General features: G+C 45.2%; 1 protein-coding gene across 1 annotated transcript in view; it reads left to right on the top strand.

Moving 5' to 3' along the window:
- The window catches only part of PARP8 (poly(ADP-ribose) polymerase family member 8), a 759,201-nt gene that overhangs the window by 313,575 nt on the left and 418,822 nt on the right, over nucleotides 1–26,804 (top strand). The window lies entirely within an intron of this gene.

Raw genomic sequence — 26,804 nt, forward strand, 5'->3', positions numbered from 1 at the left:
AATTGCAGAGATTATGGTTCCTTCTAACGGTATTGGTGTCTGATAGAGTACAAATTGAAGGAACACAGTCCAGACCCATATAGTGTAGTTAACGTACATTTCAATGCCTTAAAAAAAGGTTTTGTGGGGCCTTCATTAGGAAATGGGGGCCGGTAATGGGCTGTTGCAAAATGCGATGGGCATTTCAATGACTTAAAAAAAGGTTTTCTGGTGCCTTCATTAGGAAATGGGGCTGGTAATGGTCTGTTGCAAAATGTGATGGGAAAAAAGAAAAATGTACGAGATAATGCCCAAGGGTTGGAAAAAGTATGGCTTACAAGTAGCTTGGTGGGACTTCCAGGGGGGCACCTGTGCTATCAAATGAGAACAAACCCATTAAAAATTAAAAAAAAACAGCACTAAACGCTAAGGGGCCGATTACGATGTTGTTAGGAAAGGCTCCGGATGGGATTCGGCATTGCAGAATTCGATTCGGAACCCTTGTTTCATTACGAATCGTACAGATTTTCGAACTAACGATTACAATTCGAGCAGACTAAATCGGTTCCAAAAGAAATCCTGACAGCCTGAGTCTTACCGAGCCGATTCGTACAGCTCTATGGACACGATTTCCAGGCGAGTGATTACGATGACAGATTCGGACAGCCATTCTGATTTGGTTGCCCGAGATGAAACGGCTGCCAGAATCTGTCTTTGGGGGTGTTAGATTTGGGGGTCTCTAGTTGGCACAGGTAGGTACTTGTGACAAATAGGGACCCTTGCCTCTAGTCAGGGTAAGGGGGTACACTCCTAAAATAACCCCTGCTCACTACAGACGGACACCACACAGGTTTTATATAAAAAATAGGTATTCTTTATATAGACTTATCACAAGACCACAAATGACAAAAATCCACAATACTATACTTAAAATGGTAGAATTAGCTTAGTTCTCTTTAGATCTTAAAATGCAACACTTTGAGTCATTGTACCTTAAGATGCTACACGCAGGGCAACAAAAGTGTTGCAGGAAAAGTGATGCGGTAATCCTTTACACGCAAGGATGGTGATGCGTTGAAGATCTGGTGCAAAGAAATAAAGATGGCGCTTTCTCCGTGATGCAACACGCTTCCCAGTGATGCAGCAGCGTCTGCTGCAACGTCGATCCTCTTCTCCGGCAAAGCGAGATGCTTTACACGATGCGAGCAGCGACAGGCCTTGCCATAAGCTTTCCAGTGATAAGGGGGTGTCTGCAGCGACTTCAATCCTCTTTCCTGGCGATGCAAGTTGCTTCCACAACAATGCAAGCTGCGACAGGCCCTGCAATACTTTTCCCGGTGATGCGGCGGTGTCTGAGGCGACGTCGATCCTCTCCTCTGGCAATGAGCTTCGACAGACCCTGCGAGATGCTTCTCGGAGATGCTGCGATCCAAAAGGGGATGATGGACGGAGCGTTTGAGCAAATCAAACACTCACCCCCAGTCAACAGATCTGGGTTTAATCCATCACCATTCTTTAGCTCACTCGGCCACCCCAGTTCAGACATGGCTATATGCGAATCAGTCTGACCCTGTGCCTCATGGGAACAGTCCAACCTGAACTGCCAAGCCATGTCTTCCCTGGCCTGGAAACAAGCATCCTGGGACCGGTTTCGTATTCATAATCCTCATCAGCCAGGCTATCTTGAATCCAGTGGCCAAGTGAGCAAGGGACTCACGTTTGAGCATACCCTGCCACACTTAGGGCGAACAAAGCGATACAAAAGGGGATGATGGACGGAGCGTTTGAGCAAATCAAACACTCACCCCCAGTCAACTGATCTGGGTTTAATCCATCACCATTCTTTAGCTCACTCGGCCACCCCAGTTCAGACATGGCTATATGCAAATCAGTCTGACCCTGTGCCTCATGGGAACAGTCCAGCCCGAACTGCCAAGCCATGTCTTCCCTGGACCGGAAACAAGCATCCTGGGACTGTTATCCTTGTACTGGGGTGAATGTATGACATTGTTCTACATTCTGTCCATCAACTGTGTTTTTTGCATTTTCACCCCGAGTGGGCTGGGGATGCTCAGACGTGAGTCCCAGGCTCTCCACACCACTGGAGTCAAGCTATCCAGGCTGAAGAAGGCTGATAGCCAGAAACCGGTCCTTGGATGCTTGATTCCGGTCTGGGAAAGACATGGCTTGGTAGTTCGGACTGGACTGTTCCCATGAGGCACAGGGTCAGAGCTGATTTGCATATAGCCAGTGTCTAACCCAGGGTGGTGTGGAGTGCAAAACAACGATGGGTTTAGGCCCAGATCCTTGTACTGGGGTGAATGTATGACATTGTTCTACATTCTGTCCATCAACTGTGTTTTTTGCAATTTCACCCCGAGTGGGCTGGGGATGCTCAGACGTGAGTCCCAGGCTCTCCACACCACTGGAGTCAAGCTATCCAGGCTGAAGAAGGCTGATAACCAGAAACCGGTCCTTGGATGCTTGATTCCGGTCTGGGAAAGACATGGCTTGGTAGTTCGGACTGGACTGTTCCCATGAGACACAGGGTCAGAGCTGATTTGCATATAGCCAGTGTCTAACCCAGGGTGGTGTGGAGTGCTAAAAAACGATGGATTTAGGCCCAGATCCTTGTACTGGGGTGAATGTATGACATTGTTCTACATTCTGTCCATCAACATGTGTTTTTTGCAATTTCACCCCGAGTGGGCTGGGGATGCTCAGACGTGAGTCCCAGGCTCTCCACACCACTGGAGTCAAGCTATCCAGGCTGAAGAAGGCTGATAGCCAGAAACCAGTCCTTGGATGCTTGATTCCGGTCTGGGAAAGACATGGCTTGGTAGTTCGGACTGGACTGTTCCCATGAGGCACAGGGTCAGAGCTGATTTGCATATAGCCAGTGCCTAACCCAGGGTGGTGTGGAGTGCGAAAAAATGATGGATTTAGTCCCAGATTCTTGTACTGGGGTGAATGTATGACATTGTTCTACATTCTGTCCATCAACTGTGTTTTTTGCAATTTCACCCCAAGTGGGCTGGGGATGCTCAGACGTGAGTCCCAGGCTCTCCACACCACTGGAGTCAAGCTATCCAGGCTGAAGAAGGCTGATAGCCAGAAACCAGTTCTTGGATGCTTGATTCCGGTCTGGGAAAGACATTGCTTGGTAGTTCGGACTGGACTGTTCCCATGAGGCACAGGGTCAGAGCTGATTTGCATATAGCCAGTGTCTAACCCAGGGTGGTGTGGAGTGCAAAAAAACGATGGATTTAGACCCCGATTCTTGTACTGGGGTGAATATATGACATTGTTCTACATTCTGTCCATCAACTGGGTTTTTTGCAATTTCAACCAAGTCAAGTCAAGTCAAAAGATTTATATAGCGCGCTACATACCCAGAGGGTCTCAAGGCGCTTGTAGAAGGGTGGGGAGTTACTTGTCGAATATCCACGTTTTGAGTTGCTTTCTGAATGCTAGGTGGTTCTGAGTAAGGCGAAGGTGAGTGGGAAGTGAGTTCCAAGTTTTAGCTGCTAGGTAGGAGAAGGATCTACCTCCCATGGTGGTTTTGTTGATGCGAGGTACAGTGGCAAGGGCTTGGTTGGAGGATCGTAGCTGGCGGGAGGGGGTGTAGAAGGATAGTCGTGTGTTGAGGCATTCGGGTCCGATTTCGTAGAGTGCTTTGTGTGCGTGGGTTAGGAGTCGGAAAGTGATCCTCTTATTGACGGGGAGCCAGTGGAGGTTTTTCAGGTGATCAGAGATGTGTTCTCTACGCGGGATGTCTAATATGAGCCTGGCTGAGGCGTTCTGGATGCGTTGTAGTTTTTTCTGGAGTTTTGCGGTGGTGCCGGCGTAGAGGGTGTTTCCGTAGTCCAGTCGGCTCGTGACCAGAGCGTGGGTGACTGTTTTTCTAGTTTCGGTAGGGATCCAGCAAAATGTTTTTTTGAGCATGCGAAGAATGTTGAAGCAAGATGAAGAAACGGCGTTGACTTGTCTGTTCATCGAGAGTGAGGAATCTAGGATGACGCCCAGGTTCCGTGCGTGGTCCGTCGGGATGGGTGCTTTTCCAAGGGCCTCTGGCCACCAAGAGTCGTCCCAGGCGGAGGGGGAGGTACCTAAGATGAGGACTTCTGTTTTGTCTGAGTTCAGTTTCAGACGGCTGTGCTTCATCCATTCGGCTACTTCTTGCATTCCTTCGTGTAGGTTGGTTTTGGCCGTGTTAGGGTCTCTGGTGAGTGATAGGATCAGTTGAATGTCGTCGGCGTAGGAGATGATGTTGAGGTTATGTTGGCGTGCGATGGCCGCTAGGGGGCTCATGTAAACGTTGAAGAGGGTGGGACTGAGTGAGGACCCTTGAGGTACGCCGCAGATGACTTCAGTGGCCTCTGACTTGAATGGTGGAAGGCGGACTCTCTGGGTTCTTCCGGAGAGGAACGAGGTGATCCATTCCAGTGCTTTTCCTTGGATTCCGATGTTTTTGAGGCGCTGTAGAAGGGTGCTATGGCAGACTGTGTCGAAGGCTGCGGAGAGGTCGAGGAGGATGAGGGCGACTGTGTCTCCATTGTCCAGTAGAGTTCGAATGTCGTCTGTTGCTGCGATGAGGGCGGTTTCGGTGCTGTGCTTGGCTCGGAAGCCGGATTGTGAGGAGTCGAGGGATTTGTTGGTTTCGAGGAATGCGGCGAGCTGGTTGTTGACAGCTTTCTCGATGACTTTGGCCGGGAATGGAAGGAGTGAGATAGGGCGATAGTTTTTGAGTTCGGTGGGGTCAGCTGTGGGTTTCTTCAGGAGGGCGCTGAGTTCGGCATGTTTCCAGCTTTCCGGGAAGGTTGCGGAGTTGAGGGAGTAGTTGATGACGTCTCGGAGGTGCGGTGCAATAATGGAGTCTGCTTTGTTAAAGATGTGGTGAGGGCAAGGGTCTGTGGGGGATCCTTAGTGGATAGAGTTCATCAGACGGATGGTGTCCTCAGTGGAGATTGGCTTCCAGTCATTGAGGATGTTCAGGGGGGGTGGGGGTCCTGCAGGGGATTGGGTGGGTTGGTCTTCGGGTTGGTTGTCGAAGCTGTTGTGGATGTCTGCAATTTTGTTGTGGAAGAATGAGGCTAGGGAGTCGCAGAGGGCTTGGGAGGGGGTGATGTCGTTGGAGTTGGCTGAGGGGTTGGTAAATTCCTTGACGATGTTGAATAATTCCTTGCTGTTGTGGGCGTTGTTGTCTAGACGGTCCTTGAAGGCTGCTTTCTTGGCATTTCAGATTAGTTGGTGGTGTATGCGGGTGGCGTTTTTGAAGGCGTCCTTGGTGCTGGTGGTTGGGTCTTTTTTCCAGGCCTTCTCGAGGGAGCGACAGAGTTTCTTGGATTTCTTAAGATCATCGTTGAACCAGGAGGCCTTCTTGCTGCCTAGTTTGATTTGTCGTTTTTTCAGTGGTGCAAGGATGTCGGCACTGTTGGATAACCATTGGGTGAGGTTGGTGGCTGCTTGGTCTGCGTTTGAGGAGTGTGCGGGGGGCTTTTGAAGAAGCGATGAGGAGATCTGGTCGATGGTGATTTTGTTCCAGTTTCTTTGCAGAGTGGGTTGGGGGTGGTTGTTGGGTGTGGGCTTGTTGTAGGTGAAGTGAACGCAGCTGTGGTCAGTCCAAAGGAGAGCTGTGGTGTGGCTGAAGGAAACATGCTTGCTGGAGGTGAAGATAGGGTCGAGTGTGTGACCTGCGATGTGGGTGGGGGTAGTGACAAGTTGTTTAAGTCCGAGGTTAGCGAGGTTGTCCAAGAGGGTGGTGGTGTTGCGGTCGTTGTTCTTTTCAAGGTGAAAGTTGAGGTCTCCCAAAAGGATGTAGTCCTCGGAGGGGAGCGCGTGTGGAGTGATGAAGTCCGTGATGTCTTCACTAAATTGTGCGCGGGGTCCTGGTGGCCTGTAAAGGAGGGTGCCTCTGAGTGTGGTCTTGGGGTCGATGTGGATCTGGAAGTGAAGGTGTTCAGAGTTGGCGAGATTCACGTCTGAGCTGGTTGAGATGCGGATGGATTTCTTATAGACGATAGCGATGCCTCCTCCTGTGTGGCCGGTACGGTCCTTGCGAATGATCTTATAGCCTTCCGGGATGGAAATGGTGATGTCTGGGGCTGAAGAGGCATTCATCCATGTTTCTGTTAGGAAAGCGAAGTCCGGAGAGATGGTGTCGAGTAGATTCCAGAGGTCAATGGCGTGTCTGTGGACCGAGCGGGTGTTGAGCAGGAAGCATTGTAGGTGGTTGGGATCGGATATCTGTTGTGTGTTCGTAGATGAGGAGTTGTTCTTGGTGCCGTCGAACTTGCAGGAGTAGCAGGAAAAGGGTCCATGGGTGTGTCCAGGAGCGGCTTGGACGCAGATGGGGGAGCGGCCAGGGTTAAGGGCTAGGAGGGTGGTGACATCGTAAGTAATGCGGGAGGGGTGGGCATTACGAGGACCAGGGGCTCTGGCGCTGGGCGCGGTCCAGGCGCGGACGGGCTTAGACGGGCTTACCTTTGGCGCACCTTCGGCGAGGCCGTAGCGCGTGGGACCATCTGACATAAATGGACAGTGGAGGGGCGGAGCGTGGGAGGGTCAGCAGGGAGGCGGGATCAGAGAGGCGGGTCAGGGGAGAGCAAAACACAAAATGGAGGGATGAAAGTGAAAACAAACAGCGAAGGCACAATACAATGCTCGCCAGCAAGCTATCAAGGGCACTTAAATCCTGCACAATGTGTACACTTAAAGCGCTATCCACAGAGCAACCAACCTTGGAAGCGTTACACAACACAGATGTAAAGAGAAAATACACAGCGCTAATTCAATGAGCACAGTTGGGATTCCTAGGCGCTACACGCTAATGATATTCAAAGCGCAATTAGTCTAGTGAAAGAAGCACAGAGCGTGAGGCAGATGATACAATGCAGTTTTCAAGGCGCTGCAGGAGCGAGAGCTTCAAAGCGCGACTATGCACAGAGCGCGAGGCAGATGATACAATTAGGTTTCTAAAGCGCTTCCAGAGTGAGAGCTTCAAAGCGCTACAATGCGATCTGAGGCTACGATACCAGGAGCAGTCGGGAGGTCGAGGGTGCAAGAGGCTTCAGCTGCGGGCTGTAAGGGCTGCAGATAGATCGAGCAGGGAGCGTGGGGGAGCAACCGTTCCGGACAGAATCCAGGCGGTCATAGCTGGGCTTGGGCTGAGGGGAGTCAGCTATTCGTGTGTGGGAGGGTCAGCAGGGAGGCGGGATCAGAGAGGCGGGTCAGGGGAGAGCAAAACACAAAATGGAGGGATGAAAGTGAAAACAAACAGCGAAGGCACAATACAATGCTCGCCAGCAAGCTATCAAGGGCACTTAAATCCTGCACAATGTGTACACTTAAAGCGCTATCCACAGAGCAACCAACCTTGGAAGCGTTACACAACACAGATGTAAAGAGAAAATACACAGCGCTAATTCAATGAGCACAGTTGGGATTCCTAGGCGCTACACGCTAATGATATTCAAAGCGCAATTAGTCTAGTGAAAGAAGCACAGAGCGTGAGGCAGATGATACAATGCAGTTTTCAAGGCGCTGCAGGAGCGAGAGCTTCAAAGCGCGACTATGCACAGAGCGCGAGGCAGATGATACAATTAGGTTTCTAAAGCGCTTCCAGAGTGAGAGCTTCAAAGCGCTACTATGCGATCTGAGGCTACGATACCAGGAGCAGTCGGGAGGTCGAGGGTGCAAGAGGCTTCAGCTGCGGGCTGTAAGGGCTGCAGATAGATCGAGCAGGGAGCGTGGGGGTGCAACCATTCCGGACAGAATCCAGGCGGTCACACCAGAGTGGGCTGGGGATGCTCAGACGTGAGTCCCAGGCTCTCCACACCACTGGAGTCAAGCTATCCAGGCTGAAGAAGGCTGATAGCCAGAAACCGGTCCTTGGATGCTTGATTCCAGTCTGGGAAAGACATGGCTTGGTAGTTCGGACTGGACTGTTCCCATGAGGCACAGGGTCAGAACTGATTTGCATATAGCCAGTGTCTAACCCAGGGTGGTGTGGAGTGCAAAAAAACGATGGATTTAGGCCCAGATCCTTGTACTGGGGTGAATGTATGACATTGTTCTACATTCTGTCCATCAACTGTGTTTTTTGCAATTTCACCCCGAGTGGGCTGGGGATGCTCAGACGTGAGTCCCAGGCTCTCCACACCACTGGAGTCAAGCTATCCAGGCTGAAGAAGGCTGATAGCCAGAAACCGGTCCTTGGATGCTTGATTCCGGTCTGGGAAAGACATGGCTTGGTAGTTCGGACTGGACTGTTCCCATGAGGCACAGGGTCAGAGCTGATTTGCATATAGCCAGTGTCTAACCCAGGGTGGTGTGGAGTGCAAAAAATCGATGGATTTAGGCCCAGATCCTTGTACTGGGGTGAATGTATGACATTGTTCTACATTCTGTCCATCAACTGTGTTTTTTGCAATCTCGGAGATGCTGCGGCATCTGATGGGACGTCAGTCCTCTTCTCCTGCGACACGCTTCCCGATGATGCAGCGGCGTCTGCTGCGAAGTCGATCCTCCCCCCTGGCAAAGCAAGGCGCTTCTGTGGCCCTGCGATGACTCAACGATTCTTCTGTGACGCGCTTACCGGTGATGTAGCAGCGTCTGCTGCGACATCGATCCTGTTCTCCGGTGATGCGAGGCGCTTCGTGTTGTGAAGCGGCAGTGGCAGTTCAGCGACATGCTTCCTATTTTGAGTTGCGCTTCCAGCTACTTGCGACATGCAGTTCCTCAGAAAATTCAGCACAGTTTCAGGCACTTCCAAAGAATGCTTGGGGAGCTGGTGGTTGAAGTCAGTTGTCCTTGAGACTTCAGCTGGAGGCAAACTCTTTTCTCAGCTTAAGGATAGTCTCTCCTCAGTCTCTCTGGTTCCACTCCTCAGCAAAGGTTTCTTCTTGTTGTCCTAAGTAATCTAAAGTTCTGTGGTTTGGGTCCCCTCTTTTATACACAGTTTCTCTTTGTTCTCTGAAGGCAGAGAGGCCTTTGCCTAGTCCAAACCAGTTCTGGTCAGTCCTGGAGCACTCTGTTTACATGACTCCTTGTTTCCTTTGACAGTGCAGCACCACAGGAGGTGGAGCCAGCATTGTGGAGGGAAGGCACAGTCCTATTCAGGTCACAGGTGCAACTCCTTCTCATCTAGATGCAGATCTCTCTATTCACCACTGGGCGGACTCACCCTGTCTCCTGGAATCCCCCAGCCCCTGTCACTCAAACTTCAGACAAGGAATACACAACCTAGCAGAGGCAGGCTTGGATAGGTAGACAAGAAAATACCCACTTTATAAAAGTGGTATGTTCAAGAACAGAATGTTAAAACCAACTTCACTAAAATATGTATTTTATTATTCTGAGTTTAGGCATACTAAACACGAATTTCTACCTAGCTCCCTGAGTCAGTTAGGACTGTAAGATCTAATAATCAAACTGCCCATTCTGGCCTATGGGGAATAGGTAGCCTTGCAATAGTGAAAAACAAAAATGGCTGTAATTCACTATTAGGATATGCCAGACACATCAGGGCTTGTCCTACCTTATACTTACAATGCACCCTGCCCTTGAGCCTACCAAAGTGGTGTCTGGTATGAAGAAAAGGGAAGGTTTAGGGACTGGCAAGTGGGTGCACATGCCCAGTCAGCATGGCAGTAACAGACTGCACACAGGTTCTGCAATAGCAGACCTGAGACACATTTTACAAGGCTGCTTCTGTGGGTGGCACAACCAGTGCTGCAAGCCCACCTGCAGCATTTGGATTTACAAGCCCTAGGCTCACTCAGTGCACGGTACTGTGGTCTGACAAGTAAACCAAATCAGCCAATCATGGAATCACTAATCCATACATCAATTTATAATAAGGAGAGCATATGCACTTTAGCACTGATCAGCAATGGTAAAGTGCCCAGAGTCATAAAACCAACAGAAACAGGTCAGACAAAATACAGGAGGAAGGCAAAAAGTTCAGGGATGACCTTGCAAAAAGAGCCAAGTCCAACAGGTGGCCCGTTGAGGGCCCCCCTTCATACTAAGACTTAAGAATGTAGCCCGTGTGGGTACCCATGGGACCCCTCTTCCCAACCATGCCCAATGTGCCACCACGGGGTGCAAGGTTTTCCCCAACCACCCCCTTTTTAGGTCGAGCCTAGCATTGCAGCGCATGCGCTGCTCGCTTTGCGAGGCATGCAGTATTCAGTGTAGTGTGGAAGATTTGTGGAGGCTCCGCCCACTCTCGGCCCATCTTTTACATTGGCTTAGGTCTTAAATGCTGCCTTCCGATTGGTTTTAGGCTTGTTAGTCCCTCCTCATGGCGACCATGTTGTCATTTGTATCCTTCCATGGCTACTGGCCCCTTTACTTCAAACACTATTTTCTCCCCCCTGCCCCCTCCCGCAGTCCGTGACTTCTCGGGCTGCCCTGCCCCCCTCCTGCGCAATCCAGTTTGTGCCTTCTCACCCGCTGCACTCCCCCGCCTACACTCCCGTTTCAATGCACTAGGTCTCGCGTACATGTGTGTCCTATTGTATTGCAAATGCTTGTTTTCAATTTTTTCCACTTTTACTCCTTTCGTTATTTTTTCTTTCCTCTTCCCCCCTGCCTTCGTATCACCGATTTTTCTTCCTTGCTTGTAACATGCTGCCCTCACTCCTGCCTTCCGTCTCCCATGGCCCGTGATGCTGTGATGCGTGCCTGAGTCACTCAGACTTCACAGAGACTGTTAGGTTTCTTTGATTAGGAAGAGGAGTGTTGGGGGCGGGGGGTGTTTGTAGATTACCGAGAGACGCTTACACTACCGTCTAGGGAAATAGAAGGCTTGCACGCCATTTAAAATCTTCCATTCGGCTCTGAGGTCCTCTTATAATCATACATTTTCAATATGTGTCAGTCTTATTCTGTGTGCATTGCACACATACTCACTGCACATTATGTCTCTTCGAGGGGCGCTACTGTTACAGTAATAGGCTTGCTTGAGGGGTAGGAAAGTGGCAGGACTGGGTGAATCGGGATTAACTCCTGCCTATCGTGGTTCAACAACAATCTTTTCATGTTTGGCAGATCGCCTAATTTGCCAATGCATGTAAACGTGATCATAACATGTATGTTTGTGAGGTGCATTTTCACCTCTGGGGACTCTTGGCGCTGAATAACAGAGGTTTATTTTTACCCACTGTAGTGGTACTCATTGTATGTTTCATGCCAACGTGTAATATAAAAGCACTTGTATTTTTTATGGTCCCAATCACACGTACATCCCTCCGTTTTATGTAATCTAATTCACAGCAATGCGTTGAGCCAGATATACAAGAAATGTCTGTAAATCTCTCTGTTTATCACCATATCAAGATCTACGTTGTGTCGGTCAATGGTTTTCCGCCGAGGCAGTCTTCTGAGGATCTGCCTCAATTGTGTGATCCTGGGCAACTCTCACTGTATCACTGTGCTTAAGATCGTAATTCATCACAGTGAAGAGTTGTTAGAAGCAGACTAAAATCAGTGCCTAACATTGTGTGAAAATGGGACAGCGTGTAATCTTATTTCAAGCATAACTCATACATCTCATAATCCCTAATCTGTCACGAATCTAGGGGCATATTACCAAGCAATAGCGATAATTATCGCTATTGCTTGGTTAGAGACAAAAATTTACCGCTGAGCTGCGGCGATTTTTATCGCAAATGCGATAAAAATCGGCCGCAATGCATGAATATCGCTGAGAAGTCAGCGATATTCAGGCATTACCGAGCTAATGCTCTTAGCCATGTTATCCACCTCCCATTGGATAACATGGCTAAGAACTGCTCAGGGCAGGTGTTAGCTTTTGGAGATATTCGCGCTTAGCGCGAATATTTCCAAAAGTTGGTAATAGGGGATAGCGATGTTAGCGACTGTTTCCAGTCGCTAACATCTTGGCACGCCCACTTTGCATGTCATTAGTGATAAATATCACTGACATGCAAAGTGGGGCCCAAGATGGTCGCTATCTCCTACTAGCTGTCGCTAACTGGTGTTAGTGACAGCTAGGTAATAGGGAGATAATTTTATCTCCGCTTTCTTGGCTTTTAAAGCCAAAAAAGCGGAGATAAACCCCCTTGATAATATGCCCCCAGTACCTTGCAAGTGGAATGGCTCAATTTGTGAGTATGAATTCGAAGGGCATATTATCAAGGGATTTATCTCCGCTTTTTTGGCTTTAAAAGCCAAGAAAGCGGAGATAAAATTATCTCCCTATTACCTAGCTGTCGCTAACACCAGTTAGCGACAGCTAGTAGGAGATAGCGACCATCTTGGGCCCCACTTTGCATGTCAGTGATATTTATCACTAATGACATGCAAAGTGGGCGTGCCAAGATGTTAGCGACTTGAAACAGTCGCTAACATCGCTATCTCCTATTACCAACTTTTGGAGATATTCGCGCTAAGCGCGAATATCTGCAAAAGCTAACACCTGCCCTGAGCAATTCTTAGCCATGTTATCCAATGGGAGGTGGATAACATGGCTAAGAGCATTAGCTCGGTAATGCATGAATATCGCTGACTTTTCAGCGATATTCATGCATTGCGGCCATTTTTTATCGCATTTGCGATAAACCTTGGTAATACCAAGGTTTATCTGCGATAAAAATCGCCGCAGCTCAGCGGTAAAATTTTGTCTCTAACCAAGCAATAGCGATAATTATCGCTATTGCTTGGTAATATGCCCCCAAGATCCTAAATTTTTTATCAAATAGTGAATACAAAAAATGAGGTTCGAGAACCATGCTCCTGAGTGACCCCTCTTTGACGCACCCTGAAAACGCCCAGTATTAAATGTTCACATATGTTTGTTTCATGAGAGCAGTTAATCCACAGCCTAAAGGCCCCACTCAATGTGACATCACTTTTAGGCACCACATGAACATGACATGAACTTGCTTATTTATTATATATTTAACAAGATGCAGTTTCCAATTAGCCACTATGCAGAGAGTTTAGGTGATGGTGCCTGACCATAACATTTTCAGAAATGTGTGAACAGAATATGTATGTCCTTACATATTTTCTCAGAGATCTCAGATGCTCCTGGGTGGTGTGCCTGCATGTACGCAAGTGCATGTGTTGCTGTGACAAAAAAAAGTACTGAATGAATCCTACATTTGGTACCCTCAGGTCTCTGGGCTTGTCCACCAAAAAAGGATTAAAAAAATACAGGTTTTGACTCGTGATGTTGGACTGATTGCTATGATGTGAAATCTATAAGTATTCAGGCCCCGGAGGCTGCCTTTTCAGAACTGTTGGGCTGTTTGATACCTGTAAGACAGGTAAATGAGGGGGGGGGAGGGCGGTAAGGGCAATCCACGTAAAAGACTCAGGGGCATATTATCAAGGACGGGTGATACATTATCGCCGCTTTTATCGGCAGGAAACTGCCGATAAAACGGCGATAATGGGCTTGATAATATGCTCTATAGAATTCCTATCGAAGCCCATGTTAAATGTGAAGACATCTTACATGGGCTTCGATAGGAATTCTATAGAGCATATTATCAAGCCCATTATCGCCGTTTTATCGGCAGTTTCCTGCCGATAAAAGCGGCGATAATGTATCCTCCGTCCTTGATAATATGCCCCTGTGTTTGCTTATGGATATTAGTGGTGGTGTGGGGGGTGCCATACAATTCTGGCTTCCTGGGTCAGTGAGGTGCAATGGGGAGACTTGCAGTCGTTGCGCCTTTTAAACAGTCAACATTTGGAAATTTTTTGATTGGTTTATTTATGCAAAGCAAACCCAGAATCAAAATCCCTTAAGGTGCATGGCACCCTGTAATGTAGAAGAGAGAACAATTTACCTCAATTTGTTTATTTGGAAGTGTCTCGGCCATTATGTGGTTCTTCCCTTTGCAATTAACAGTACTCCATGGCACTCACAATATTCAAAGGTGCTGGGATTATGCTGTTATGGGGTAACAAATTATGTGGCAGGGTTATCTAAATGGTACATCAAGAAAATGTAAATTATGTGGCAGCAATATTTCACTATTTTATCATTTTAAAGCATATATTCTGTCTTAGGAAAAGTTTCACATTATTAGTACCAGTTTAGCACCAGAATAAATCAATTGACACTTTTGTCACTTGTTTTCCTCTGCTCCCCTCGTATTACACTTGTTCTTAGTAACTTTTTATCCTTTTAAGTTGAAAATATTTTTTGTTAAATTCTGCAAATTATGCAGCATATGATGGATTAAGTGGGAACTGTGGTGAATGTTTAATTATACGGAAAAAACGCAGTTGTGGAATCACATGAAGTGGCCTTCCTAATATCTCAATCCCAGAATGCTTTTGTGAAGTGCTCTCATTTTCTGTTATTCCTATGAGGAGAATTAGAAGTAAAAACACAAGTAGCTTTGTATATTATAAAATGGCGTTGTGTATAAGGAGAGTAGTTTGAGTTGGATCAGACTTTCAATACACTCTTTGCTGGGAGCTGAATGAGCGGTAACGCCAATGGTGCAGTGTGTTGAAGCCCTAGATTTTAAGGTAAATCGGTTGAAACAGTTTTCGTATGAAGCCTTATAAATCAGACGCTGTTTTTACAGCCTTGGTCTTTCACCTAGCAAACAAGTGCATTCTGGGAGATGTTGCTTTGGGTCTCTTAGACTGATCAAGTTGGCATGCAGTAAAACATTCTAATTTCTTGTCAAAGAAGCAGGGGTGATTTAAGAATTTGTGGACGGCTAGCCCGCTTACAATCTGGCATTTAAGTGGAGCATGTGTCCTTTCCTGTCCATCTGTTGTATTACTGTGAAGATGCCATGGATTCTGCTACCTAGGTTGAGTTATAAGGCCCTCTTCCCGTTTTGACCCATGTCATTGCCCATTCGAATCTCAGCTCCCGAGAGAGGCTCCGTGTTGTCTGGGCCCTTGCTGCTCAGTCAAGGTATAAGGTGCCCTTCATCATGTGCTCGAATGTAAATACATGCAGGTATTTCCATCCTCCAATGGGATTTGTTCATGTGGATCTTCTTGAGAGTGTTAACCCTTACTTCACGGTCATACTCCGTGACCACTCTGGATCATAAGAGCTTGTTCCTGCACTCTTGTCGCCATAGAAGGTAGGACCTGCCATACAGTTGCCGCAATAATTGGCAGCTTGTGGGATGTGTCATGTTGAGAAGGGCCGCAGAAAGTCTTACCTTAAGTGCTTAATTTGAGCTGGTTGTTTCTGGTGCTGGGCACTAGCCCTTAATTGTAAACTTCGTGGCTTATAACAGCCTGCCTCATGGTGGCGCTCTCTGTCTAATTTAAATATGACCACAACGACAGTTGTTTATTAATTCAATATACATTATAAATTAGTATTGACTGCCATACAAGCCATTACTATAGCTTGTGGGCCAGGAATAGACTCAATTGTCACACTTGCTGGATTATGAAGCATAGTAATTGTGTTGTTACTTCCACTGGCAGCTCTAAGACTGGCAGTGTGTGGTGCAAGCTGCAATGGGCTTCTGGCTAGGGCCCTGGCACTTATTTTTTTTCCATAAATTAAATACTGCTTGCTTTGTTATTTGAGATGTGACATTGCAATAGAAAGGTCCTTTCTAGTAAGACAGTTTGGTCACGACTGCAAAGATGTCACGATTTATTTGTCCGCTTATGATTATTTTGACCAGTTTTAACATTACGCGCTTTATTCATTACAATATATATCACGTTGCTGACAGCTTTTGTTTTTTTTTGGTGCATTGTTACAGTACATTTCATGTAATGCAACTTGTGTAACAATACAGTACCCACTGTCAACAGGAGCTGCTGTGTATAGGTGCAAGTCTGGCGGCAGTGGGAGTGGCATGGTAATGTCTGCTAAGGGAAGTTCTTGTGAAGGAGACTTGGGAGCAGTACTGAATTTGAGCCGGTGGTTTCTAGTGCTAGGACACAGCCAGAAGGTGGACAATCTGTGTTTTGGGGTTTTCTTAAGTGTGGCTGTTGGGTGTTTGATTTAGTTTGAATCACATTTTGTGTTGGCTTTGCGAGTGGGCATGGCTTATGATTGACATGGATACAGGTAGACACCTTGGCGTCTTGCATTAAATTCCATACAAAATGGCTGACTTTACCCCAGGTGACTATAACTCGCGCCCCTCAATGCAGTTTTCTAATCAATGATTGTATTGCAAATTTTGCAGTAATATTATCAGTGATGCCATAGATGATTTCAGGATTGATGTAATATGTGTGGAAATTAGCAATGCATGGTGAGGCTGCAAGCCCCATTCCCTTCACAGTCTCAGCCAGCTCCCCACCGCCAGCGGGAGCCGGCATTGCTCCTGTACACAGGGAACAGCAAAAAATGCTGCTCCCTGTGGGCAGGAGACATTTTTTCATCTGTTTCTCTACCCCCTTCACAGAGGACAGGGAAACAGATGAAAAGTCCACTCCCATTAGGTCGGAGCATTTTTAATGCTGCTGCCCGCGGGGAGTGACTTAGTGTTTACTCTCACTCAGTGGAAGCTTTAAAATTGCTTCTGCCAAGTGAGCGCAAGCATGCTGTGTCCCGAGGTAGTCACCCCAGGACATAGCAGGAGCCTGGCTCTGGGGTACACAGGGCCACTAATGGCTCCGGAAGGTGGGGCCTGCAGCTCTGTAGGGGGCCACATAACCACTCCCCCCATTTTTGCATATTGGCCGGGCCCCATCGGATGGGGTCCCCAGGGCCGAAATCCGCCTGGGGAAGGGGTCAATGTGCTCCCATCCCCCAATTATATTAGCTAATACACACTCTGTAACCTGGCCCACCTGGAAGGCATATAGAAAAGAAGCCGGGTAGCAGGGTTTTTTTAAAAATTCTTTTACTGTGGATATGCGGATCCTAGGAGAATTCGCAGTATAATAAAAAAAAAATGGTCCCCCAGTCACGGTCTCTCTGGGACCCGGCTGAGGGGGTCAGGGTATCTCTATCCTGCCGCCTTGACTTTTTTTAATGTTGTTCTTGGGACTCAGCTGAGTCTGAGACCCAAGATGGCTGCCAACACTTCCTGGTTGATGTGTTGTCAGCCAAACTGATTTAAGTCATCCTAAGTGGGAAGGGTATGCCCAAACATGGTTGCGGTGCTCGCTGTGGCACTGGATTCAAGCTAGCCTGGCTGATTAGGGATGATAACCCAAAACCGGTCCCAGGTTGCTTGTTTTCTGGTCCAGGAAGGACCTGACCTGGCATTTTGGGCTGGACTGTTCCCTTGAGGAGGAGGGTCAAACGGATTTGCATATTGCTGGGTCTAAACGGGGCTGGCAAGGTGAGCAACACATCAATATATTTAACCCAGATCTGTGACTGTCCATCATCTTATTGTGTTGCTGTTGTCACCCTAAATGGTAAGGGTATGCCCAGATGTGGGTCCTGTGCTCACTGTGCCACTAGATTCAAGCTAGCCTGGCTAATGAGGGTGATATCTTGAAACAAGTCCCAGGATACTTGTTTTTCGGTCCATGGAGGCCCTTGCCTGGCAGTTTAGACAGGACTGTTCCCATGGGGAGAAGAGTCAAGACTGATTTGCATACGGATGGGTACAATCTCATCTTTTTATGTTGCTATAACCAATCAGATCTCACCCTGTGATCTGTTGGACTCGTGGAGGCTTTGTATCCCTGGATATCTCTTAAATATATTCTTTAATAACACAAAAAGTACTAAATGTATTTACATTAAATTACAAAAAGGTCTCTTTCTGGAACAAGAGCTAGCTTTCTGCCAAATTTGGTGTAATTCTGTTCAACGGTTCGGGCAGTAATTGTGTTCAAAATCCCAATGGGAAATTGCATGGTGAAAACATGTTTTGGGACCACCACTTTTCTCAGTCCACACTTGCTGAATCACCATGACAGCAGCTGAAATGAGTGACACACTAGATTTGAAACTTTCATGAAGATTCGTCAAACTGCGCCAAAGTTATTAGAAAAACAAGAAATGCTTTTCTAATGGAAACTAGGTCTTAGCTATAATTACCTATTGGCAACTGTCGGTAGGTAATCTATATATCACTGAAAAAAACAATGGTTACAGAGACGTGATAGTTAGGAAAAAGGGCGCGCATAAGTTATAGTTAGCTTAAGTACCTATTCCTCTGTTTTTTTAGTGAATTTGTATTTGTTATTTCCTAACTATAACGTCCCTGTAACCTTTGGTTTTTCAGTGAATTTTCAATGTTTTAAATTTTTTAATTCCTAACTGTAACCTGTAACCTGTAACCTTTGAGAGTCAGTGTGTGAGTGGCTGTATAGGTAGTCAAATGGGTGTGTGAGCGGCTGTATGGTTCTCTGAGTGGGTGTGTGAGTGGGTTTGTTGGTGTGCTAGTGGAGTGGCTGTATGGGGTGAGTGAGTGTGTGAGTGACTGTATGGGTGAGTACATAGCTGTGGACGTGTGTGTAAAAGTGTCCAAGTGGGTCTGTGAGTGGGTGTATGTGTGTCTGAGTTGCCCTGTGACTGGATGCAGGAGGGGGTGTACGAGTATGTGAGCAGGTCTGTGAGTCGGTGTTTGAGTGTTTAAGTGGGTTTGTGAGTTGGTGCATGAGTCTCTGAGTGGGTGTGTGATTGATTGTGTGAGTCTGTGAGTGGGTATTTGAGTGTGTCTGAGTGGGTGCATGAGTTTCTGAGTGGGTCTGTATGTGGGTGCAGCAGTGTCTGACTGGGTCTGTGAACAAGTGCATAAATTCAACTTCAAAAAGCTTTATTCGGTACATTATACATGACCATAAAAGCATTCTAATAACCAATATAAAAAAAGACATACTATGATTAATAAAAAAGCCATTAATTCTTGTACATCTTCAAAATTATGTGCATAGATACAGTCCATAATTTGATTAATAATCCAAAGATTTCAGCCTTTAGAAAGTACATTAATAAAACTTCTCAAGAGTGCATACAGTACATTCAATTCGAGATAGCCACATACTTTTAGGATAGAGGGCATTATAACTTCAACTTCAGTCATCATAGTGTTCATAAGTTAATGCCTCTAGATAGGAGTAAGCCTTTCTTCTCTTAATGGACATTTGTATAAAATTACTAGCAGCAATCATAATGTTGTCATTTTCCAAACTACAGATAACATTAAAAGCTTGCTTATAATGATAAAATGTATTAGCTAAAAAAAGAGGATTCAAAACGAGTTTTTTTAATATCCCTGTAAAAATGACAGAATAATAGGAAATGCAGAGTGGACTGAGGTGATTTTCCGTCGCATGGACAGTTTGATAATATATGGTACCATTTTCTGAACTTGGGAAATGCGACTAAATAATGTAGGGTACCAAGCCTTAGTCTTGTTAAAAAGAACCTATGTTGGGTATTTCTTACTTTAATCAAATAAGGTTTATGCCAATAAAAAGTGGGCACTCATGGTAGGAAATGATAGTTTGTTTCGAGCCTGATTCAGCATCCCTTACCAAATCCATTGAGGCATAAAACCTTATTTTTAACTCTTTTTTACTATATCTTTGTATAGACATGGGCTCTTTATGCTCTAAGGTTAATTTACAGCTTTTTAATAGGGATTGAATATATTCGAGCCAAGGTATTTTTCTACTATTGTCCAGAGCCAAACAGTTCAGTGTTATATCCTTAGTAAACCTTGTTTCCTCTTTCGTTCATATTCCATGCCATAAAGTAAGTCCAGCTGTTCTTATAAAGTCACTAATATAAGGGACAGACAGCTCGCTATGGACTAGACAATTTGGTGTAGAACTTGGAACTGCGATAAAACGTTTTAAAAACGTATTCTCTTGTAGTTGGAGGGTTGCAATATTAGACCTTCCCCACAAAGCTGTGCCATAACATGCAGTTGTAATTGATTTACTTCTATATGATGTAAGCAGTTCCCTTATTGGTTTATTTCCTATTTTTGTTGAAAATCTAAATATACCCTTGATTGTAAGCATAAATTTTAAGTTGGATAAGTTAATATGTGTGCTCCATGTGCCATACTCATTGAACAATAAGCCCAAGAACGTAAAACTTGAGACTCTGTCAATTACGGTGCCGCCCACATGGTGCTTTTTAATCGCTGTTCTATTCTTTCCACAAATCATGGTGAAGTTTTAGTCAAGTTAAGCTTTAAATCCTTTTCATTCATGAAGTGAGCAAACTTTTCTCTCAGACTTTGCAGACCATTTGCCGTCCTTGAAATAAGGACGGCATCATCTGCATAAAGGAGCACTGGGGTGGGACGAGCACCTACCTTTGGGGCATCAACCTTGATATTCTGCAGAAAAGAGTCGACATTATTTATATCTAATGAAAATAGAAGAGAAGCTAAGACACACCCTTGTCTTATTCCCCGGGTTACCCTAAAATCCTGCGTACATTCACCCTTTAAGCGAAAAAAAACTCTGGATAATAGAAAGGTATACATCTGGGACAGATAGATAACAATATCTTTTGGGGCACCTAACTCAACCAGTGTTTGCCATAGTTTACCATGGTTAACCGATTCAAAAGCACTGGTGAGATCAACAAAACAAAGGTATAAAGCCCCTCCTTTTGCTAGGGTATACTTTCCCACCAATAATTCCAAATTTAAACATTGTTCTATAGTCCCAATACCTCTCCTAAATCCATACTGGGACTCTGATAGTATGTTATTTTCAGAGACCCAGTTTTCTAGTCTTCCCAGCAAGCCTCTCCCCATCAATTTGGAGGTAGAGTCAAGGAGGGATATGGGACGATAGCACATAGCCTTCCGTCTATCCTCTTTTTTAAATATGGGAACTATTATGCCTTCAACCCAAGATGTAGGTAGTATTCCTTTTAGGGCTGCATGAAAAAAGTTCAATAAGATGGGTGACCACAATTCGACGTCAGATTTAAAGACGTCGATTGGGACCCCATCCGGTCCAGCTGCTTTACCACTAGCACTTTTATTAAATGCCCCTTTAATTTCATCTATGGTTAACCGGGGTAGTCTAGACTATAATGAAGTTGCTCATTTCTTTTTGCATAGCTGTGGCACATCCTGGGTTCAAAATGTTTTCAAAGTATGTTATCCATTCCTCCGGTGGGACTACAACGCCTGTCTTTGCTGCTAAAAAAAGGGTAATTGATGGTTCTCCAAAATAGAGTTGTATCGCGAGTTGTTGCGGCTTGTATTAGTTTTTCCCAAGCCTCCTCACGAATCTCACTTTTCCTACGGTTCAGAGCAATGTTATACTTTCTCCTTATGTTACTTAATTCCGAGTTATACCTGGGTTTTGTATTTAAGGTTATTTTTAGTTTTTTATTTAACCTTGAACATTCCTGGTTAAACCATCTGGGTACCTGATTACACGTTTTATTCTTTTGTTTTATTTTTAAGTCATCTGCTATTTCTATAATAATGTTAGAGAAAGCACCAATAATATCTGAATTAGTGTAATAACTATTTAGGCAGGTATCAATATCATGCTGTTTTTTCCCGATGAGATTATCCATAAACAGAATAGGATTTACCCCTGACCATTTTATTGACACTCCGTTATTACCTTGAGTCTCGATGTTAATATCGGCTGACTTCCCCATTTTAGGCTGAGAAATATTAAGCTTCAAGGACAGGGTTAAGGGATAATGATCGCTAAATAAACTTGCAGATACTATAAATGATTCCACTGAGTCCCTACACTGTTCTGAAATAATGAAGTGATCAATGGTAGAAGACAATCTGGCCCCTACAAATGTCTGAATGGATGGCTGTCCTTCAGAATCATCTAATGTCTGAATGGATGGCTGTCCGTCAGAATCGTCTATTTGAGTGTGTCTGAGTGGGTGCATGAGTGTCTGAGTGGGTCTGTATGTGGGTGCAGCAGTGTCTGACTGGGTCTGTGAACAAGTGCATAAGTCTCTGTTGGTATGTAGTGTCTGAATGCCTCCTCCTGCTCGTTTTGATCTCTATTTTGCTACTTTCTGCTTATTTCTAACCTTTATTTTGCCTCTGCCTGCTCGTTTCTGATCTCTATTTTGCCTCTTCTGCTTGTTTCTGACCTTTAATTTGCTTCTTGCTGCTCACTGCTGAACTTTATTCAGCCTCTTTCTCCTACCTTATAGCTTTATTCTGCCTCTTTCTGCTCGTTTATGACCTTTATCTTGCCTCTTTCTGCTAGTTACTGACCCTTTTCCGCCTCTTTCTGTTCATTTCTGACCTTTATTCTTTCTCTTTTTAACCTTTGTTCTACTTATTGTTGCTAGTTTCTTATCTATTTCGCCTCATTCTGCTTGTTTCTTAACTTTATTCTGTCTCTTGTTGCTCATTTAAGATCTCTATTTTGCCTCTTTCTGCACATTTCAGACATTCATACAGCCTCTTTTTCCTCTTTTCGCACTTTTTTTTGCCTCTTTCTGCTAATTACTGACCTTTATTTTTCCTCTTTCTGCTCGTTTCACATCTTTATTTTGCTGTTCTCTGGTAGTTTCTGACCTTTATTCTGCCTCTTTCTGGTCATTTCTCCCCTTTATTCTGCCTCTTGCTGCCCTTTTCTAACCTTTATGTTGCTTAATTCTGCTCATTTCTGACCTGTATGTTGCCTCAGTCTGTTCATTGCTGACTTTTATTCTGCTTCTTTCCACTGGTTTTTGATCTTTATTCTGCCTCTTTTGCTATTTTCTCAACTTTATCTTGCCTTTTTCTGCTCAGTGCATGCCTTTATTCTGCCTCTTTCTACTCGTTCCTTACCTGTATTCTGCTATTTTGCCCTGGGACGGAGGGGGGAGCCTCAGGTCCACTGTGGTCCCTCCCTGTTGGAACCGAGATAGCTCTGACAGACAAGGAGCTGCTAAACATGTATTGTTTCATCTGTATCCCTGCCAGCTTGATAGCGGGGAGCAAAGCAGACGAAACCTCAGCTTTCACCTAGCGAGAGCATTTTGTCAGCTCTTGCTTACTGGAAGTGGGAGTGTTTGCTCTGTTTTGGCAGGAGCTGTCAAAGCTCCCACCAAGTCAAATCAAACAGCTATGTTCCAGGGGTGGGCACCCCGGGACACAGCAGGAGCCGACCTTGTGGGGTGGCAGTCTCTAGTGTCATTATTGGCTAAAGGAGGAGGTTCACATGGTCCCCCTCTTTTCACTTTCAAAAGCCTGCCCCAGGTGGTGGTGGTCCCTGGGGCTGAGAACGGCCTGGGCCGAGTAGGCAGCCCTCTCCTTCTTTAAATAAAAGAGTAAGACCTGGGACGGTATTGGTCCATGGGTCCGCCCACCCATACTGTATATTTAAGGTGGGCCCAGGCGAGAAGGTGGTCACTGGGGCTTGGAGGGGTCCTTGCAGCCCTCCATAGCATTTATTTTAAGTCCCATTGAGGTGGCGTTCCCCGGAACTCAGGGGGGATTCGCAAGGCCCTCCCAAGCATCTAATGTGTAGCCCGCGGGAGGTTCCCCTCCTTCTTCATATGAAGAAGCTCCAGGCATTTTCAAGTCCTTGGCCTACAATTAAAACAAGCGCAGAGCCTCATTTGTATTTTTTTAATTCACAGCGATATTTGTAAAAATTTTATGAAAATAGCAATGCTTTTAAGCCATGGCGGGGTGCCAGGGGAACCTGAAGATGAAGGGTTGAGGGTCACGGTATTCCACCCCTGCCTCCTTTTCTTGTTTTTTGCAAGTTGGCTGTAAATACTTCCTGGTTGTGTTGGCAGCCAATCAGAGCTCTGCATTTCCCTGCACAAGCTTGATATTATTTGTGAATTAGCCGTGATCACAGTAAGCCCTTGGAGGGGAGCCCCATGTGCCCCGTCCATTTTTTATTAAATCGCGGTGTGTCCCCAGGTCCTTTTTTGCACCCGGGGGCCCTTATCAAAACAAGCACCGGAGTCAGTGCTTGTTTTTTTTTTTGCCGCATAGTCACACATTTTGTGAATTTGGAGCAAATAATTTTTTTTTTAATGCTTTTTTTGCCGAAGAATTAGGGGGAGTGGGCAAGGGATTCCTACCCTGTCCCGCTTTCTTTCTTTTTTTTACATTTTTTTTGGGACCAGTCCAAAGCAAGACCATAGGATTTCTTCAGGTAGGGAGTCTCTGTTTTTAGAATGGGTTACATTGTTCAGAGCTCAACTGCCCACTTTGGAGTGATAATATCTTAGGATGTTGCACATGTTGCACATATTGTTATATATATGTATTTTCCAGCTTTTCTTACTTTCTCATGACAGCTTGAATGATTGCTCTAGCGATTATTTATTTTGGTTTTATTCATTGTTGGGGGAATCAATCATCTCCCAATGAGCACACCATATGCATTGACATGCTAATAATTTATGATTTGTTATAATTTTGCAGCAGTATTGTTACAACTATAATTATGGCACATGCTGAAACATTTAGTAGATTTTAGAATACTGTGGACACTCCAAGATGGCCAACGCATTTCGTATACTGCCATACTGAAATCAAGTCTGTCATCTCTGTCTGTGTTTGAACACTTCATATAGATGTGGTTTCTTTTGGAATTTAAAATGTATGTATCGCAATGACCCTTATGCGTGATCAAGGCCAAAGGCAGCAACGGGTTGCAGGAGCTAGTGCACCATCAAGGAAACCTTTTATTCATTCCCTCCTCGTGTGTCTTCGATTATCCTAAGTACGTGTGTGGTTTTTTTTTTTGCTGATCAGCCCACTTTTGCTCTGTGTATACAACACAGTTTCAATCTACAGGTAAGCATACAAATGCAATATATGGGTGCACTTAAAAAAAACACTTGACCCTTTCTGAACACTGCCTGCATTAAAAAAACTGGTTTGGGAATGCAAGTGCAAAGTTGGATGTCTGCTTTCCCTTGAAAGTCTTCAAACCAATATTGTCAACTAATCACAAGATGGCCTAAATCGTGATCTGTCTAATATTTATCTATTAGTCAGGTTATTTTGGGGACATGTGCGCATGGATATTTTGCAAAGCTACCAATGGCATTCCCATTTGAAAATGAGTAGTTGTACAAACAAAACTTTAATGGTTTGCAAATTCAAAATATGTTTTGTCCCTAAATTGTGTGCAAATGTATTTTAGTTGCACCATGTTGTACACAGTGCTAACTTATTGAGGCATAGTTGCCATTGGAAAAGGGGAGGAAGAATTTCATTTTAGCTATCTATTTGATAATAAATTTCAAAAGGTACTGTGCATCCATTCGCTTATCAAGACATTAATAATCCACTCAGCAAAAAGAACAAGCATTGGCAAATACAGTAGGTCGAGGACTGTATAATGCAAGTGTCAATCAAAAAACTGGAGTTAAAAGCAAAGACTTTTTTTAAGGTACCTCCAAACCGTAAATTAAATTTTATGTTTTCATTCAATATAAATGCCTTGCTTCATTTTCAAATACTGTTTATGCAGGAAACTCTGAACATAATGTAAATGAAAAAAGGCAGTATTAGAATTCAAAGGATAATACTTGCCAAGACCCAATTTAATTAGATCTGAAACAAGCTCCAGCAGTAAGCCAATCAGCAAATTTATGGACTTCTAGCTCCTTTACAGTAATGCTAAGTACACCTTCTGCATTGAACCCCAACTCAATGAGTGTAGCATCCAGCCCTTCACCTTGGCACCATAAAAACCTTTGCATGCCAAGGCCTGTGCATTCGTTTAAGATGTAGAATACAGTGGATAAAATGAAAATAACCCTTAAAATATGCTTTTTAGTAATACCCCGGCAAACAAATACCAGTTGCTGTGCTTTTAGAGACACACATGGAAGTGTGGGGATAAAACTCCTTTGTTTGGTGGAGGAAGTCACACACTAGGGAGAGAGCCAGAAACACATGCCTTGTTATGAAGTGCTGAGTAAAAAACGCAGTTCCCTGAATGTGAGCAGTGAAAGGAATCAAGGTATGCAATAAAAAAGATGGTAATTACGCTATGCTCCAGAGGAGGGACATACAAAAGTAGAGAATGGGAGACTGTCAAGTAAAAAGTGGAAACTAAGCAGATGAGAGTGACAAGAAAGCAAAACCAATGGAATGCAATATATATATATATATATATTTTTTTTTTAAAGGTCCTAACTATAACTACCTACTGGTGACCCTCAGTAGGTAATATGTGTGTGTATATATATATATATATATATATATATATATATATATATATCTATGCAAACACCTCCTTCACTTGAAAAGAGCAGAGGCCACAATTGGGGACAATAAGGAAGCATTTTATTCACTTGAAATCGGCGGATGTATTTCGGCAGTCATTGCCTTCTTCAGCGCCATAAGTGTCCATGAGGCTCCCATCCACGCTCACACTTAGTGTCCTGCTGCCTACTCAAGTCATGTGACTCAGGCCCCGCCCCTGATGTAAACGACCCACCTGATACAGTTCTTGGCGTAGTCCTGTACTGCAACCCCCAGAATGCAACAGTTTGCTTCCAGGTAGGTAGTGTGATGGAATATCAAAGTCCAGTGGTCGTGCGGGATGCAGGATTGCGCAAAAGACACCCCAGACACTGTTTGCAATGTAAACAATATGCCTCCTTGCGTCCCCAGACCGCTTCAGCCCCGAAGCCCAGGTCCAAATATACACGGGGGCAGCTGTGTCAGTGCACGCCGCCCTGGACAGGGATACATATCCACACCACCGCTTCTCTTGTTCCTGAACTTCTTGGCGGGCCCAGGCGGTACCAATCCCTTGGTGTCCAAAAAGCCGAAGCAAAGCCAGAAATGCCCGGGCCAACTTAGCAAAGCGGGGGCCTCCAAACTGCGTCTCTGGCCCGTACGCAGACAATATGCAAACACCTCCTTCACTTGAAAAGAGCAGAGGCCACAATTGGGGACAATAAGGAAGCATTTTATTCACTTGAAATCGGCGGATGCACTTCGACAGTCATT

The sequence above is a fragment of the Lissotriton helveticus genome, chromosome 2_1, assembly GCF_964261635.1.
Source record: "Lissotriton helveticus chromosome 2_1, aLisHel1.1, whole genome shotgun sequence".
Taxonomy (NCBI): domain Eukaryota; kingdom Metazoa; phylum Chordata; class Amphibia; order Caudata; family Salamandridae; genus Lissotriton; species Lissotriton helveticus.